Here is a 7,328-nt window from a genome sequence, read left to right as displayed (position 1 = left end):
ATTTCTGTGCTTCATCGTCAATAAGAAGGACCAAGGGATACAGTAAACCTGAAGTGAAGCATCGGAATCTGAAACAGGGCTCACAGGAGAGGTTCAAATCATTTAAAAGTGGAGTGTCAGTCCTCTTGTACTTAAGTCGGCATTGTGCCTTTTGAAATTAATTCGGATGCAATTTCTGTTCTTCATCGTCAATAAGAAGGTCCAAGGTATACAGTAAACCTGAAGTGAAGCATCGGAATCTATAACTGGACTCACAGGAGGGGTACAAATCATAGAAAGTTAGAGTGTCAGTCTTGATGTACTTAAGTCGGCATTGTGATTTTTGAATTTTATTCCGATGCAATTTCTGTGTTTCATCGTCAATAACAAGATCCAAGGGATACAGTAAACCTGAAGTGAAGCATTGGAATCTAAAACTAGACTCACAGGAGAGGTTCAAATCATAGAAAGTTAGAGTGTCAGTCCTCTTGTACTTAAGTCGGCATTGTGCCTTTTGTATAAAATTCGGATATAATTTCTGTCTTTCATCGTCAATAAGAAAGTCCAAGGGATACAGAAAACTTGAAGTAAAGCATCGGAATGTAAAACTGGACTCACAGGAGATGTTCAAATCATAGAAAATTAAAGTGTCAGTTCTCGTGTACTTAAGTCGGCATTGTGCCTTTTGAATTTAAATCCGATCCAATTTCTGTGCTTCATCGTCAATAAGAAGGACCAAGGGATACAGTAAACCTGAAGTGAAGCATCGGAATCTGAAACAGGGCTCACAGGAGAGGTTCAAATCATTTAAAATTGGAGTGTCAGTCCTCTTGTACTTAAGTCGGCATTGTGCCTTTTGAATTTAATTCCGATGCAACTTCTGAGCTTCATCGACAATTAGAAGGTCCAAGGTATACAGTAAACCTGAAGGGAAGCATCGGAATCTAAAACTGGACTCACAGGAGAGGTGCAAATCGTAGAAAGTTAGAGTGTCAGTCCTCTTGTACTTAAGTCGGCATTGTGCTTTTTGAATTTATTTCCGATGCAATTACTGTGCTTCATCGTTAATAAGAAGTCCAAGGTATACAGTAAGCCTGAGGTGAAGCATCGGAATCTATAACTGGACTCACAGGAGAGATTCAAATCATAGAAAGTTAGCGTGTCAGTCCTCTTGTACTTAAGTCGGCATTGTGCCTTTTGAATTTAATTCCGATGCAACTTCTGTGCTTCATCGACAATCAGGAGGTCCAAGGTATACAGTAAACCTGAAAGGAAGCATCGGAATCTTAAACTGGACTCCCAGGTGAGGTTCAAATCATAGAAAGTTAGAGTGTCAGTCATCTTGTACTTAAGTCGGCATTGTGCCTTTTGAAATTAATTCCGACGCCACTTCTGTGCTTCATCGTCAATAAGAAGGTCCAAGGTATAAAGTAAACTTGAAGTGAAGCATCGGAATCTAAAACTGGACTCACAGGAGAGGTGCAAATCGTAGAAAGTTAGAGTGTCAGTCCACTTGTAGTTAAGTCGGCATTGTGCTTTTTGTATTAAATTGGGATGCAATTTCTGTGTTTCATCGTCAATAAGACGGTCCAAGGGATACAGTAAACTTGAAGTAAAGCATCGGAATGTAAAACTGGACTCACAGGAGATGTTAAAATCATAGAAAGTTAGAGTGTCAGTCCTCTTGTACTTAAGTCGGCATTGTGCCTTTTGAATTTAATTCCGATGCAATATCTGTGCTTCATCGTCAATAAGATGGTCCAAGGGATACAGTAAACCTGAAGTGAAGCATCGGAATCTGAAACAGGACTCACAGGATAGGTTCAAATCATAGAAAGGTAGAGTGTCAGTCCACTTGTACTTAAGACGGCATTGTGCCTTTTGTATAAAATTCGGATGCAATTTCTGTGTTTCATCGTCAATAATAAAGTCTAATGGATATAGTAAACCTGAAGTGAAGCATCAGAATGTAAAACAGGACTCACAGGAGAGGTTCAAATCGTAGAAAGTTAGAGTGTCAGTCCTCTTGTACTTAAGTCTTCATTGTGCTTTTTGTATTAAATTCGGATGCAATTTCTGTGTTTCTTCGTCAATAAGGAGGTCCAAGGGATACAGTAAACCTGATGTGAAGCATCGAAATCTAAAACTGGACTCCCAGGAGAGGTTCAAATCATAGAAAGTTAGAGTGTCAGTCCTCTTGTACTTAAGTCGGCATTGTGCCTTTTGTATTAAATTCGGATGCAATATCTGTATTTCATCGTCAATAAGAAGGTCCAAGGGATACAGTAAACCTGAAGTGAAGCATCGGAATCTAACACTGGACTCACAGGAGAGATTCAAATCATAAAAAGTTAGAGTGTCACTCCTCTTGTACTTAAGTCGGCATTGAGCCTTTTGAATTTAATTCCAATGCAATTTCTGTGTTTCGTCGTCAATAAGATGGTCCAAGGTATACAGTAAACCTGAAGTGAAGCATCGGAATCTAAAACTGGACTCACAGGAGAAGTTCAAATCATAGAAAGTTAGAGAGTCAGTCCTCTTGCACTTGAGTCGGCATTGTGCCTTTTGTATTAAATTCGGATGCAATTACTGTGTTTCATCCTCAAGAAGAAGGTCCAAGGGATACACTAGACCTCAAGTGAAGCTTCGGAATCTAAAACTGGACTCACAGGAGAGGTTCAAAGCATACAAAGTTAGAGTGTCAGTCCTCTTGCACTTAAGTCGGCATTGTGCTTCTTGAATTTAATTACGATGCAATTTCTGTGCTTCATCGTCAATAAGAAGGTAGAAAGTTATACAGTTAACCTGAAGTGAGGCACCGGATTCTAACACTGGACTCACAGGAGAGGTTCAAATCATAAAAAGTTAGAGTGTCAGTCCTCTTGTACTTAAGTTGTCATTGTGCCTTTTGAATTTAATTCGGATGCAATTTCTGTTCTTCATCGTCAATAAGAAGGTCCAAGGTATACAGTAAACCTGAAGTGAAGCATCGGAATCTAAAACTGGACTCACAGGAGGGGTACAAATCATAGAAAGTTAGAGTGTCAGTCTTGATGTACTTAAGTCGGCATTGTGATTTTTGAATTTAATTCCGATGCAATTTCTGTGTTTCATCGTCAATAACAAGATCCAAGGGATACAGTAAACCTGAAGTGAAGCATTGGAATCTAAAACTAGACTCACAGGAGAGGTTCAAATCATAGAAAGTTAGAGTGTCAGTCCTCTTGTACTTAAGTCGGCATTGTGCCTTTTGTATAAAATTCGGATATAATTTCTGTATTTCATCGTCAACAAGAAAGTCCAAGGGATACAGAAAACTTGAAGTAAAGCATCGGAATGTAAAACTGGACTCACAGGAGATGTTCAAATCATAGAAAATTAGAGTGTCAGTTCTCGTGTACTTAAGTCGGCATTGTGCCTTTTGAATTTAAATCCGATCCAATTTCTGTGCTTCATCGTCAATAAGAAGGACCAAGGGATACAGTAAACCTGAAGTGAAGCATCGGAATCTGAAACAGGGCTCACAGGAGAGGTTCAAATCATTTAAAAGTGGAGTGTCAGTCCTCTTGTACTTAAGTCGGCATTGTGCCTTTTGAATTTAATTCCGATGCAACTTCTGAGCTTCATCGACAATTAGAAGGTCCAAGGTATACAGTAAACCTGATGGGAAGCATCGGAATCTTAAACTGGACTCCCAGGAGAGGTTCAAATCATAGAAGGTTAGAGTGTCAGTCCTCTTGTACTTAAGTCGGCATTGTGCCTTTTGTATTGAATTCGGATGCAATATCAGTGTTTCATCGTCAATAAGAAGGTCCAAGGGATACAGTAAACCGTAAGTGAAGCATCGGAATCTAATACTGGACTCACAGGAGAGGTTCAAATCATAAAAAGTTAGAGTGTCAGTCCTCTTGTACTTAAGTCGGCATTGTGCCTTTTGAATTTAATTCGGATGCAATTTCTGTGTTTCATCGTCAATAAGAAGGTCCAAGGGGTACAGTAAACCTCAAGTGAAGCATCGGAATCTAAAACGGGACTCACAGGAGAGGTTCAAATCATAGAAAGTTAGAGTGTCAGTCCTCTTGTACTTAAGTCTTCATTGTGCCTTTTGTATTAAATTCGGATGCAATTTCAGTGTTTCTTCGTCAATAAGAAGGTCCAAGGGATACAGTAAACCTGAAGTGAAGCATCAGAATCTAAAACTGGACTCACAGGAGTGATTCAAATCATAGAAAGTTAGACTGTCAGTCATCTTGTACTTAAGTCGGCATTGTGCTTTTTGAATGTAATTCCATTGCAATTTCTGTGCTTCATCATCAATAAGAAGGTTCAAGGGATAGAGTAAACCTGTAGCGAAGCATCGGAATCTAAAACAGGACTCACAGGAGAGGTTCAAATCATAGAAAGTTAGAGTGTCAGTCCTCTTGTTCTTAAGTCAGCATTGTGCCTTTTGTATTAAATTCGGATGCAATTTCTGTATTTCATCGTCAATAAGAAGGTCCAAGGGATACAGTTAACCTGAAGTGAAGCATCGGAATGTAAGACTGGACTCATAGGAGATGTTCAAATCGTAGAAAGTTAGAGTGTCAGTCGTCTTGTACTTAGGTCGGCATTGTGCCTTTTGTATTACATTCGGAATGCAATATCTGTATTTCATCGTCAATAAGAAGGTCCAAGGAATACAGTAAACCTGAAGTGAAGCATCGGAATCTAAAACTGGACTCACAGGAGAGGTTCAAATCATAGAAAGTTAGAGTGTCAGTCCTCTTGTACTTAAGTCGGCATAGTGCGTTTTGATTTTAATTATGATTCAATTTCTGTGCTTCATCGTCAATAAGAAGGTTCAAGGGAATCAGTAAACCTGTAGTGAAGCATCGGAATCTAAAACTGGACTCATGGGAGATGTTCAAATCATAGAAAGATAGAGTGTCAGTCCTCTTGTCCTTTAGTCGGCATTGTGCCTTTTGTATCAAATTCAAATGCAATTACTGTGTTTCATCGTCAATAAGAAGGTCCAAGGGATACAGTAAACCTGAAGGGAAGGATCTGAATCTGAAACAGGACTCACAGGAGATGTTCAAATAATAGAAAGTTTGGGTGTCAGTCCTCTTGTACTTAAGTCGGTATTGTGCCTTTTGTATTACATTCGGATGCAATTTCTGTGTTTCATCGTCAATAAGAAGGTCCAAGCAATACAGTAAACCTGAAGTGAAGCATCGGAATCTAAAACAGGACTCACAGGAGAGGTTCAAATCACAGAAAGTTATAGTGTCAGTCCTCTTGTACTTAAGTTGGCATTGTGCCTTTTGTGTTAAATTCGGATGGAATTTCTTTGTTTCTTCGTCAATAAGAAGGCCAAGGGATACAGTAAACCTGAAGTGAAGCATCGGAATGTAACACTGGACTCACAGGAGAGGTTCAAATCATAAAAAGTTAGAGTGTCTGTCCTCTTGTACTTAAGTCGGCATTGTGCCTTTTGAATTTAATTCGGATGCAATTTCTGTGTTTCATCGTCAATAAGAAGGTCCAAGGGATACAGTAAACCTGTAGTGAAGCATCGGAATCTAAAACAGGACTCACAGGAGAGGTTCATATCATTAAAAGTTAGAGTGTCAGTCCTCTTGTCTTTAAGTCGGCATTGTGCCTTTTATATCAAATTCGGGTGCAATTTCTGTGTTTCATCGTCAATAAGAAGGTCCAAGGGATACAGTAAACCTGAAGGGAAGGATCTGAATCTGAAACAGGACTCACAGGAGATATTCAAATAAGAGAAAGTTTGGGTGTCAGTCCTCTTGTACTTAAGTCGGTATTGTGCCTTTTGTATTAAATTCGGATGCAATTTCTGAGTTTCATCGTCAATGAGAAGGTCCAAGCAATACAGTAAACCTGAAGTGAAGCATCGGAATCTAACACTGGACTCACAGGAGAGGTTCAAATCATAGAAAGTTAGAGTGTCAGTCCACTTGTAGTTAAGTCGGCATTGTGCATTTTGTATTAAATTCGGATGCAATTTCTGTCTTTCATCGTCAATAAGTCGGTCCAAGGGATACAGTAAACTTGAAGTAAAGCATCGGAATGTAAAACTGGACTCACAGGAGATGTTCAAATCATATAAAGTTATAGTGTCAGTCCTCTTGTACTGAAGTCGGCATTGAGCCTTTTGAATTTAATTCCGACGCAATTTCTGTGCTTCATCGTCAATAAGAAGGTCGAAGGCATACAGTAAACCTGAAGTGCAGCATCGGAATCTAAAACTGGACTCACTGGAGAGGTTCAAATCATAGAAAGTGAGAGGGTCAGTCCTCTTGTACTTAAGTAGGCATTGTGCATTTTGTATTAAATTCGGATGCAATTACTGTGTTTCATAGTCCATAAGAAGGTCCAAGGGATACAGTAAACTTGAAGTGAAGCATCGGAATGTAAATCTGGACTCACAGGAGATGTTCAAATCACAGAAAGTTAGAGTGTCAGTCCCCTTGTACTTAAGTAGGCATTGTGCATTTTGTATTAAATTCGGATGCAATTACTGTGTTTCATAGTCCATAAGAAGGACCAAGGGATACAGTAAACTTGAAGTGAAGCATCGGAATGTAAAAGTGGACTCACAGGAGATGTTCAAATCATAGAAAGTTAGAGTGTCAGTCCTCTTGTACTTAAGTCGGCATAGTGCGTTTTGATTTTAATTATCATGCAATTCCTGTGCTTCATCGTCAATAAGAAGGTCCAAGGGATACAGTAAACCTCAAGTGAAGCATCGGAATCTAAAACAGGACTCACAGGAGAGGTTCAAATCATAGAAAGTTAGAGTGTCAGTCCTCTTGTAGTTAAGTCTTCATTGTGCCTTTTGTATTAAATTCGGATGCAATTTCTGTGTTTCTTCGTCAATAAGAAGGTCCAAGGGATACAGTAAACCTGAAGTGAAGCATCGGAATCTAAAACTGGACTCATGGGAGATGTTCAAATCATAGAAAGTTAGAGTGTCAGTCCTCTTGTACTTAAGTCGGCATAGTGCGTTTTGATTTTAATTATGATTCAATTTCTGTGCTTCATCGTCAATAAGAAGGTTCAAGGGAATCAGTAAACCTGTAGTGAAGCATCGGAATCTAAAACTGGACTCATGGGAGATGTTCAAATCATAGAAAGATGGAGTGTCAGTCCTCTTGTCCTTAAGTCGGCATTGTGCCTTTTGTATCAAATTCGGATGCAATTTCTGTGTTTCATCGTCAATAAGAAGGTCCAAGGGATACAGTAAACCTGAAGAGAAGGATCTGAATCTGAAACAGGACTCACAGGAGATGTTCAAATAATAGAAAGTTTGGGTGTCAGTCCTCTTGTACTTAAGTCGGTATTGT

The sequence above is a fragment of the Schistocerca serialis genome, unplaced genomic scaffold, assembly GCF_023864345.2.
Source record: "Schistocerca serialis cubense isolate TAMUIC-IGC-003099 unplaced genomic scaffold, iqSchSeri2.2 HiC_scaffold_1417, whole genome shotgun sequence".
Lineage (NCBI taxonomy): Eukaryota > Metazoa > Arthropoda > Insecta > Orthoptera > Acrididae > Schistocerca > Schistocerca serialis.
Note: the sequence above shows the minus strand (reverse complement) of the source record.